At 39.8% G+C, this 12,500-nt stretch overlaps 1 long non-coding RNA gene across 1 annotated transcript in view; it reads left to right on the forward strand.

Moving 5' to 3' along the window:
* The window catches only part of LOC118762235, a 27,438-nt gene that overhangs the window by 52 nt on the left and 14,886 nt on the right, over nt 1-12,500 (forward strand). The window contains exon 1 of the long non-coding RNA XR_004997988.1: nt 1-219. This exon is cut by the window's left edge and continues 52 nt beyond it. This is a non-coding gene — a long non-coding RNA (uncharacterized LOC118762235). The remainder of the gene's footprint in view (nt 220-12,500) is intronic.

A 12,500-nucleotide genomic window follows, 5' to 3' on the forward strand; every position in this document is an offset into this window, starting at 1 on the left:
TATGAATCTTGATATACATGTGTGCATGCGTTTGGAGCAGGGGATATCAGGTTTAGTATTGGCGAATTTCAGGAAGCCTGGAGGTTTTAAAAGATGCAATGTCTCGGCAACTAACAACTGATGCGGGTAGTTTGTCCATGCTTCAGCAACTCTGAGTGTGAAAAATGTTAACGAAACTCATGGGAGCTGTACTGTTTTCTGACGTCGTAGGCATGACCAGTGTGTTAGACACACGGTGTTCAAAATGTTACTCAAGGTGGTTGTTGGCATGATGGTTAATAATTTTGTGAATATTTACTCAGTCAGTTGCCAGAATCGGAGTCAGTTGCCAGACTCGGAGTCAGTTGCCAGAATCGGAGTCAGTTGCCAGACTCGGAGTCAGTTGCCAGACTCGGAGTCAGTTACCAGACTCGCAACGAGGTACATGTTGATGTGAACAGGATTCAATCAGAATGACATTATATATATGAATATACCTCGGTGTGTGCGTCTATACGTTCACTCATTATGAGTAATGATGCGTGCAATACACACACGCATCGCACACACACACATACACACGTCCACACTTGCACGTATACATAGACACATGTACATACATGAATATTTGTACGTATATGTATATATGACTAGCACACAAAGTGGATTCAAAGGATACTGCAGCTATCAGAGAAAACCTCTCTTACAAAGAAGTGAAAGGTAGAAATTTCAGGTAACTAAAAATCCTACAAATCTGAGTGGTGAAAAATAACAGGAGAAATTATAAGCTTAGGATCTATCAGAAGTGAATGCGCAGGAGTGGCTGTGTGGTAAGTAGCTTGTTTACCAACCACATGGTCCCGGGTTCAGTCCCACTGCGTGGCACCTTGGGCAAGTGTCTTCTACTATAGCCTCGAGCCGACCAATGCCTTGTGAGTGGATTTGGTAGACGGAAACTGAAAGAAGCCCGTCATATAATGTATATATATATATATATATATATATATATATATATATATATAAAAATTTAACAATTAGGATAACTTCTTAATAAGGAATCTTAACAAGAAATTATCAGGTAGTTTAAGATTCCTTATTAAGAAGTTATCCTTAATTGCTAAATTTATTCCGAAATACTTTTCTTACCCGACATGCAGTTCGAAAAAGCCCGCCATTTACCGAATATATGATTTATAAACATTCCATGTGCTTGGCCGGAGTGAATAGATGTCTGTTCGTCTTCGCTAGGTAAGGTTGGTTGTTTATTTATGATGTGTTCAGAATCAGTTCTGCTGAGGATCATAAGACGTAAGTTAAATGTGAAATCACGGTGATACAGAACTAAATTCATTTTTTAAATGTCTTGCTTTGAAGAACTGCATTTAGGTATGATTAGTGTAATTTTGGTAGTAATGACTTTGTCCCTCTTAGTGTGAGGCATTTATGTGTAATAATGCCCTCTATACAATATATATATATATATGCGTGTGTGTGTTTGTGTGTCTGTGTTTCTCCCCCTAGCATTGCTTGACAACCGATGCTGGTGTGTTTATGTCTCCGTTACCTAGCGGTTCGGCAAAAGAGAGCGATAGAATAAGTACTGGGCTTACAAAAGAATAAGTCCCGGGGTCAAGTTGCTCGATTAAAGGTGGTGCTGCAGCATGGCCGCAGTCAAATGACTGAAACAAGTAAAAGAGTAAAAGAGTAAAAGAGTAAAAGAGAGCTATTTAACCACATGATTTTAACGGGATTGCGGCCGTAATCATGCGGATATCAGGGCTGTCAAGCAGTGGTGAGGGACTAACTCAGTCACCCCACCACCACACACACACACCACAAACACACACATACACACATACACACACACACACACACACACACACACACACACAAACACACAATCACACACACACAATTTACTTATGGGAAACGTTTTGAATAGGAGCACATAAAGCCCCTATTCTATTATACCAATCACAGCTTAATGATGTTGACTGGTAACCCCTTTTTAGTCGGGGTTGCCTCGAGCTGTAGGATAATTTATGTAGGATAAATTTAATAATAATAATAACAACAATAACCTTTGGATGATATTCATAAATATTGAGAGACACAAAGTTCTCTCACACATACACATATAAAAAGCCAGCACCACACAAACACCACACACACAACACGCACACACATGCTATCACACACACACATGCTATCACACACACACATGCTATCACACACACACATGCTATCACACACACACATGCTATCACACACACACATGCTATCACACACACACATGCTATCACACACACACATGCTATCACACACACCAGCTATCACCCACACCACCTTATCACACCCAAACCCCCCCTCACACGCACCCCCCCAGACTTGCGCGCACGCACATACAACACGCAAACACACAGATACTCTTACACTCTCCTGTCTTAGAAGGAACTTTTTCTTCACCCATTCCCTTCCGGTCATTTCAAAATATAACCACATGTTGATCGTTGGCGATTTTTTCCTCCGTTTTCCTTTTCTTTTGGACTTTCGTCCGTCTCCTGTTTCTGACGAACAGCTTTGCTCCAAACGTAAAAGCTACCTTTCTTTCCCTGCTTGAGTGTCTGCTAATACTTTGTACGTTCCACGTCCGCTTTTTTTTTTGTCTTTTTCTCTTGTTGCTTCTTTGTTTCTTTGGCGGGATTTACTATGTATATATACTCTCTTTTACTCTTTTACTTGTTTCAGTCATTTGACTGCGGCCATGCTGGAGCACCGCTTTTAGTCGAACAAATCGACCCTGGGACTTATTCTTTTTAAGCCCAGTACTTATTCTATCGGTCTCTTTTGCCGAACGGCAAAGTGACGGGGATGTAAACACACCAGCATCGGTTGTCAAGCAATGCTAGGGGGACAAACACAGACACACAAACACACACACACATACATATATATATATATATATACATATATACGACAGGCTTCTTTCAGTTTCCGTCTACCAAATCCACTCACAAGGCTTTGGTCGACCCGAGGCTATAGCAGAAGACACTCGCCCAAGATGCCACGCAGTGGGACTGAACCCGGAACCATGTGGTTGGCTAGCAAGTTACTTACCACACAGCCACTCCCGCGCCTAACCCTATATATATGAAGAGAGAGGCAGAAAAAAAGAGAGAGAGAGAGACTGAGAGAGAGAGAGAGAGAGAGAGAGAGAGAGAGAGAGAGAGAGAGAGAGAGAGAGAGAGAGAGAGAGAGAGAGAGGGCAAGGAGAATGTTTACTGTCATCGTTGTAGTTGAACACGAAGTTATCGAAATGATGCTCAAATTGGAAATTAGGAAATGATGTAAGGGAAATAATTGGGAAGAAAAAATTATACTGCAGCCAAGGGAGAGAACTCGGCTATACTGGCAATCTCGTAATTGTAATAATTAGTAAATGAAAATTTCCAAGTAACTACTTTAATTAATTGATTAATTTCTTTTCTTCACTACACAATAGCTTTAAGGCTACTTTAAATTCACCTTTAGACTGGAGTTTATCGTTAATTGATTGTACACATTACGCGAATAAAACCATCAAACATACTAGAGACAAAGTTCATAATTTATGAAATTTAAGCATGATGTTAAAAGAAATTATACGGTATTCTGTATCAATTTTGCGAAGATGAGAAACATCGAGAATATTGGAAACAAAGAAAGCATATTAATAATGCATTATTATTACTATTATTATTATTATTATTATTATTATTTATTTATTTATTTATTTATTTTAAAATATACTTTTCAAACTCCACCCGTCTAACACCCGTGGACATATTTACAAAGTCAGAAAACAGCACAGCTCCCATGACTTTAGGAAACATCTTTTCACGCTAAGAGTTGCTGAAGCATGGAACAAACTGCCGGCGTCAGTCGTTAGTTGTCGGAGCACTGCATCCTTCAAAACTTCCATGCTTTCTGACATTCGCCAACACTACACCTGATTTGGTGGTGGTGGTGGTGGTAGTAGTAGTAGTAGTAGTGTAGTAGTAGTAGTAGTAGTAGTAGTAGTAGTAGTAGTAGTAGTGGTAGTAGTAATTGTAGTAGCAGTAATAATAATAATAATGATAATAATATTAATAATAATAATAATAATAATAATAATAATAATAATAATAATAATAAGCTCAGAAAATATAAAGACCTACTCATTGAAATTGAGAAAATGTGGCATTTCAAGCGCGGTTACAATATCAGTGATCGTAGGAGCACTAGGAATGATCAAGAAGGGAACCGAAAATTATATGAGAATGATCCCTGGCTTACCATCCCTGCAAGAAGGGCAAAAGATTGTCTTAACTGGTACATCACACATATTGAGAAGAGCATTGTCGATGTGAGAACTATTACTACCCATGTATTTTAATTTAACTTTATTTCTATCCAAAAAAAAAAAGATGAACTAGTGAGTTTAGTTTAATGGCCTACCAATGTATACTATGAGTTTCTTTGCCCTAGGAGTCGGGAAGACACTCGGCAAGAAATGGAAGCAAATTTGAAAGAAGAAGAAAAAATGATAATAATAATAATAATAATAAACAGCTTGAAAGTCTCGTAGATACTATTCGCATTTTCTCAAATGACGTAGGTATGGAATTTGATATAGAGTAGCGCACTATATTGAAAATGAAACGAGGAAGAGTTGAAAGAAGCCAGGGAACTGAAATGGCAAAAGGGTAAACAATGAGTGCGGTTGAGAAAGGACAGTCGAATAAATATTTGAGAAAACTGGAAGTAGACGCAATTAAAAATGAAGAAATGAGACAAATTACCAGCGAGAAGCACACAAAGAGAATGAGTCAAACTATTGGAGTGAAAGCTGAATTCCAAAAATCTTACTGAAGGAATAAATCATATACTCTTTTACTCTTTTCTCTCTTTTACTTGTTTCAGTCATTTGACTGCGGCCATGCTGGAGCACCGCCTTTAATCCAGCAACTCGACCCCGGGACTTATTCTTTGTAAGCCCAGTACTTACTCTATCGGTCTCTTTTGCGGAACCGCTAAGTGACGGGGACATAAACACACCAGCATCGGTTGTCAAGCAATGCTAGGGGGACAAACACAGACACACAAACACACACACATACACATACACACATATATATATATACATATATACGACGGGCTTCCTTCAGTTTCCGTCTACCAAATCCACTCACAAGGCTTTGGTCGGCCCGAGGCTATAGTAGAAGACACTTGACCAAGGTGCCACGCAGTGGGACTGAACCCGGAACCATGTGGTTGGTTAGCAAGCTACTTATCACACAGCCACTCCTGCACCTATACGAAATTAGAATTATAGACTGGACCAAAAACGATATAAAGAACCTTGACAGTAAAACTAGGAAGTTGTTGACAATGTATGAAGCTCACCATCCGAAAGCTGATGTCATCCAGCTGTACTTGAGGAGGGATCAGTGTGAAAGAGGTTTAATAACAGTAGAAGAATGTGTATAGATGGAAATATAACGCCTGGGAGAGTAATTACAGAGTAGCACAGAAAAAAGTACTAAAGACAGTGGATAGGTGAGCAGGTGATCAAGAGCGTAATAGGAGAAAAGGACAATAATGAAGTACAAAGAGACCATGTCAGACAGATTGAAAAGAAACTTTTGCATGGCCAATTTTAGAGAGTCACTGAAGACATATGTAGAACAAAATTCTAGGCTTGGTCGAAAAAAGGAGTAATTAAAAAAGAGGAACAGAGAACCTAACTGTAGCAGCCTAAGATCTAGCGATAGAAGCAAACAACTTGAGAAAAAAATATATATAGAGAGAATGTATCAGAAAAATGTAGAGTTGGGAACTTGGAGCTTGGAACAAAACAGTGACACACATTGTGATGGAATGCCCCAAGTTGGCACAGGAAGAATATAGGAAATGGAGGCGCGACCAGGTTCTAAATGGGGATTTTAAGCTGGAAACACAGTACAACCACCGAGTCCAAAGAGTACTGGAGTCCGAGAAATGTAAAATTTTGTGGGACTTTCCTATACAAACGGACAAGGAGTTAGAAAATAATAGACGAGACATAACAACTATAAATAAGAAAAAGCGAAGTTGCTTACTAATCGACCCATCATGCCCATTTGATTCCAGGATCGTTAAGAAAGAGGACCCCAAAAATTTTCTTTTAAATAAAAAAATAAAGGCGCAGGAGTGGCTGTGTGGTAAGTAGCTTGTTTACCACTGGGTGGCACCTTGGGCAAGTGTCTTCTACTATAGCCTCGGGCCGACCAAAGCCCTGTGAGTGGATTTGGTAGACGGAAACTGAAAGAAACCCGTCGTATATATGTATATATTATATATATGTATATATATATGCGTGTGCGTGTTTGTGTGTCTGTGTTTGTCCTCCTAGCATTGCTTGACAACCGATGCTGGTGTGTTTACGTCCCCGTTACTTAGCGGTTCGGCAAAAGAGACCGATAGAATAAGTACTGGGCTTACAAAAGAATAAGTCCCGTGGATCGAGTTGCTCGATGAAAGGCGGTGCTCCAGCATGGCCACAGTCAAATGACTGAAACAGATAAAAGAGTAAATACAATCCCATAAAAATTGAAATAGGAAGAATTTGGAGCATGCGAGCAGTAAAGTGCGTTCCTATAATAATTGTTGCGTTGGTAACAGTAAGCAAAGATATACACAAATGGCTGAAGGAGAGTGGAATAGAAAGAATGCCCGGTAGGGCGCCTACAGAACGTTTGTCTTTCAGGGACAACAAGGATTATCAGGAGGGTTTATAAGCACTTGAAAGCTTGTGGATACTTGTGGATACCTAAGGTTAAAACTTGTGAATACAGCTGAAAACTTGTGGATACCTAAGATTACTAGTAGTAACCCGCTACCCACATAAATTCTACCAGGAATAAGACCGAACCTGCGCCAGAGCAAAATCAAAGTAATAATGAAAATAGTCCTTTCTACTTAAAGGCACAAGGACTGAAATATTGAGGGAAGGGTCTAGTTGATTACATCGACCCCAGTGTTTCACTGGTACTTAATTTATCGACTCCGAACGGATGTAAAGCAAAGTCGATCTCGGTGGTATTTGAACCCAGAACGTAAAGACAGGCAAAATGCCGTTAAACATTTTGCTCGGCGCGGTAACGATTCTGCCAGCTCGCATACTCTTTTTTACTCTTTTACTCTTTTACTTGTTTCAGTCATTTGACTGCGGCCATGCTGGAGCACGGCCTTTAATCGAGCAACTCGACCCCGGGACTTATTCTTTTGTAAGCCCATTCTATCGGTCTCTTTTGCCGAACAGCTAAGTTACGGGGACATAAACACACCAGCATCGGTTGTCAAGCAATGCTAGGGGGGGAAAACACAGACACACAAACACACACACGCATATATATATATATACGCATATATACGACGGGCTTCTTTCAGTTTCCGTCTTCCAAATCCACTCACAAGGCTTTGGTCGGCCCGAGGCTATAGTAGAAGACACTTGCCCAAGGTGCCACGCAGTTGGACTGAACCCGGAACCATGCGGTTGGTAAACAAGCTACTTACCACACAGCCACTCCTGCATATACATTTATATATACATACATACATACATACATACATACATACATATATATATATATATATATGTGTGTGTGTGTGTGTGTGTTGTATGTGTGTGTGTGTATGTGTGTGCGTCCGTGTGTAAGCGTGTGTTAAACGGGTTCGAGAGTGCACCTGTGTATTGACGTGGCTACATGGAGTACCTGGTACTCTAAAAATACCATTTACTGAAACAAAGTACGAATAGACAACAATACCTCATTCATTGTGTGTTTTATGCATACATGAGCGATCAAACACATAATTACATGCGCATTCAATTATCTATCTATCTATCTATCTATCTATCTATCTATCTATCTATCTATCTATCTATCTATCTATCTATCTATCTATCTATCTGATGCGCAGACACGCGCTGAGACTGCGACATCTCTGGCTCTATGTAGACGACGGTGAACAGGTGTGGTCGCCGTTTGTGAGGCACGCTTTCCCGCAGCTCGTCTCCATGACCGAACTGCAGTCGTGGATCAAAAAGAGGCCGAGGAAGGGCGAATGGCACCGCGAGTGTCGCGTTGCCCTCAAGCAACTCTGCCGTCCTGGGTCGACCTTAAGTGACTTCAACACAACCAAAGCATTCTATAGGGGTTTAGTGGAGGGGAGGTACGACGACGAGCTCGGGGCGAACCTGGACGTCGACGAGGAGTACCTGACCCGCCTGTTCGGGACGACTTTCGGGCCAGGGCCCATGGACAACTTCCAGAGATCCCTGCCTGGCAGTGCTACCGAGAAGCGCTACCCGTTCGGGATAAGCTCTACAGACACGGCTCGAGAAACACGGGGCCGACCTGCCCGAGATGCGGTCAGAGCGACGAAACCGTTCTGCACGCACTCGTTCAGTGTCCAACAATTTCCGACCTGTGGGCTTATGTCGAACAACTGCTGTCACGTGTGGGACGAGTCGGTTTATCAGCTGAGTCTATCGTCAATATTGTCACGCCTCCTTCCTTCAAACGGGAAGGAAGAGCTATTTTCATCATCCTTGTGGCTATGGCGAAAGAATGTATCTGGTGGACGCGTCTGAAAGGATTGGAGACAAACACTTTCCTCTCTGGTCAATCTCTCATCAACTTCTTCAAGTACCACTTGAAAAGGAAAGTGAGAGTAGAGAGGCAAGTTTTGTCTAGCGAATGTTTTAAAAAAAGATGGGTGAATGTAGCAAGAATGGCACGTATGAATGACGAAGCCACCTTGAGCATAGTCTATGAACCCAGAAATCGAAAACAGAGAGTTGCTATTTGCAAAAAAAAAAAAAAAAAAAAAAAAAGAAATATAAAATGTGACTTCATTGACCGAGGTTACCGTGGTCTTTTCCGCAGGCTTTTCTTTCCACGGGTAAACCTCACCTGTCCTCCCCTTTACACTTCATATTGACATTTCTGTGATAACGATCCCTATTGATCATTTTTTTTCCTCTCCCCCCCCCTTTTTTTTTTTTTTTTTTTTTTTAACCCCCCTTATTTTTGTCCTCTTTCTCTCCTTTTACGATCCCTTTTGATCGAACCTCCCCCTTCCTTTTTTTTTTTTTTTTTTTTTTAATACCTTCAAAAGAAAAGCTCTACCTTGTAATTTGTTCTATCTGTGTGCAGCCCTGTGTGGCTAATAAAGAAACATATCTATCTATCTATCCATCATACCCTGCGACCAATTCATCAGTTAGCATGGATTGTCATCTTTAAGAGAAAATTTCTAATGAGAAACACTATGTTAGCCATGTTTGTTTACCAAGGGTTCAGCTTGGATTTTTAATACCTTCTACTTGAAACCACACACACACACACACACACACACACGCTCACACACACGTACATATGAGGGTCCTCTGCTGAATTTTAGTGGAATTCACTAAATATCTCATATTAGTTAATGAAAAATTGTTACTTCATCACTTCAAATGTGAGTGTCCATATTAATATTGATATTGATAGAAAAATATCCATGTTAGTAAAAGAATAATAATATAAATATTAAATTTTTGTCGTGTGCTACTCATCCCTGGATAGTTATCGAGACATCCTGTTATAACGCTTCTGTGCCCATTACGTTTATGCACAAAATTTCCTTATTTTTTTCTAGTCCCCTAAGACTGGAAGCATATATTTGGCTTTGATGCGCTAGCGAGATTTATTAAGACCGAAGCCTTCCAGGAATTGTCACCGAACAGCTTAGGATGAACATGACTTTCCACTGTGTTCACTATCTGAGTTCAAATTAATTAAAGTTTGAGCTTGTTTCCTCTGCAGCTCGTATTCAGAATTTTCTATCTGGACAATGATTGTTCGAAGATTAAAAATGTAAATTTGACTACTTATATTCTTTTTGGACATACTAAATCTATAGCATGCAACTGCCTTCTTTTCCTTATATGTTTTTGTGTGTATGTGTAATCTTGTGTATGGGTACGCATGTGTATAAGAGTGTGTATATGTCAGCGCATATATGTAATAGTCTGTTTACAAAAGTCATTTTGACTTGATTTGATCTCACATCTCGTTAGACATTAATCCCTATATATAAAAAGTTTCTACCTGGTTGCTCGACCTGCTAGAATTAAGAGCCAAATTTGTTTAATTTGTCAAATCGCACATTGCTAACTTTCTTTTTCGTGATACATTGATAATAGGAGATGGAAAACCGCACGTGTGAATCAAGGCTAGATCTAATATTTCCGGGATTACTTGCGGCTAAAAATATTTAGAACAACAGTGCACGTAAACATTGCTATTTCTCTTTAATGCCTTAGCACGTCATCCACGCAGACATTAGCACTTCTATCCAACTCCTCAACCCATCATACACTCGCCTTTCCAACACTCCTACTATTAGTTTAATACTGTATAGGACTTTTCGAGCAGAGTTGACTTGGGGCTATACAACATCAACAACTGAAAGATACATTTAATAATTTTCAGTAATTCTTATTTGAATCTCATTTGGCTTGAACAGAATTATATTAAGAACATTCTTAGCCAGGGGTTGATTTTGCTTTCTGAATGCAATTTTCTTTTCAGACATAAATCAATGTAGATTTATTGTGCTTCCAAATATTTTAGTTTATTAAAGGTAGTTTGATTCCCATAACTTATCGCAACATACGGGCAGTACTTAAAGATTGATGTTGTTTATTTGGATCCAGTCAGCCTTGTGGAATTAGAATGTATTGATGGCGCGTGTAGCTGTTAGATTGAGTATTCTTAACCATAAAAACACATACATTTTGGCGAAAAAAATAATTTCTCTTTTGTATTAGTGAATTCGTACCCATCAATGACACAATTTACAACAATCTCAAAAGACTGAGCCTATCAGAAAAAAAAATCACTCTTAGACAAAAATTGTCTCCTCACCAGGCTGCAATGTTTCATGAAAATTATTGATGTTGTTGTTTACTTCAGATCAGCTCTGTTTGAATATACTTATGATCTAAAACAGTGCTCCGCAACCGATATTCCGCGGCACACTGGTGTACCACGAGACGATGCTAAGTGTGCCTCAGTCGAACTTGAATATAATTTTTTACCCTATACTTAAAAGTTACATTTTCAGTTCAGGTTTACTGCCGTAATTTGATAAGAATAAAAAAAGTGTACTGCAACTGAAAAAAGTTACATCCAGGCATAATTGTTATTTAACAAATCATTCAAGTTTTAAGGCAACAAGATTATATTTTGATGGACATTTGTCTGGAGTTTCTAGAAGAGCACATGACCATGTCGAGGCTTCCTTAAGAAGTAATTTATGGGATTTGATTATGGTTGAATAGCAGAATTCTAAATAAACTCCGAAACTTAATATTCCTTTCCTTGTCGAGATACTTAATATTGGTTTCAAATTTTGGCCTTAGGCTTGCAATTTCGAGCATGACGGTAGGTCGATTACATCGATCCCAATGCATAACTGGTACTTATTTTATTGATTCCGAAAGAATGAAAGGCAAAATCGATCTCGGTGAATTTTGAACCCAGAACATAAAGACGGACAGAATGCCGTTGCGTATTTTGCCCGCCGTGCTAACAATTGTGCCATCTCTTCGCCCAAACCGCAAAGGCGGGGTTAAGTCGATTACATCGACTCCAGTATTGAACTGTTACTTATTTTACCGATCCCAAAATGATGACAGGCATAGTCGGCCTCTGTGGACTTTGAACTCAGAACGTAAAGACGGACGAAATACCGCTTAGCATTTTATCCGGCTTGCTAACGATTCTGCTACCTCGCCACCTTACGACATACTTAATATTAACGTCAGACAAGGCAGCGAACTAGCCGAAACGTTAGCATGCCAGGTGAGATGCGTAGCCGTATTTCGTCTGCCGTTACGTTCTGAGTTCAAATTCCGCCGAGGTCGACTTTGCTTTTCATCCTTTCGGTGTCGATAAATTAAGTACCAGTTACACACTGGGGTCGATGTAATCGACTTAATCCGTCTGTCTGTCCTTCTTTGTCCACTCTGTGTTTAGGGTAGTAAAGAAATAGGTATTTCGTCTGTCTTTACGCTCTGTGTTCAAATACCGCCAAGGTTGGCTTTGCCTTTCATCCTTTAGGTGCCTATAGATTAAGTACCAGTTACGTACTGCGGTTGATCTAATCTATTGACACCCTCCTCCAAAATTTCGGGCCTTGTGCCTAGAGTAGGAAAGAATATTAACATCAGACTTACACTTTTTGAAGTTCTGTCCGTTAGCTTTCTCCATAGAGAAGTAAACAGGATCGGGTTCGTACACACACACACACACAAACACACACACACACACAAGAACACACATCCACATACGTATTTACATACATACACTCATTTAAATGTATTCGTATGTGTGTGCATGTGTTGGAGGCGAATTAGTAGAGTCATGATAAAATGCTTTCTAATATTCGATCTGGGTTCAAACTAG

Source organism: Octopus sinensis, linkage group LG2 (assembly GCF_006345805.1).
Source record: "Octopus sinensis linkage group LG2, ASM634580v1, whole genome shotgun sequence".
Lineage (NCBI taxonomy): Eukaryota > Metazoa > Mollusca > Cephalopoda > Octopoda > Octopodidae > Octopus > Octopus sinensis.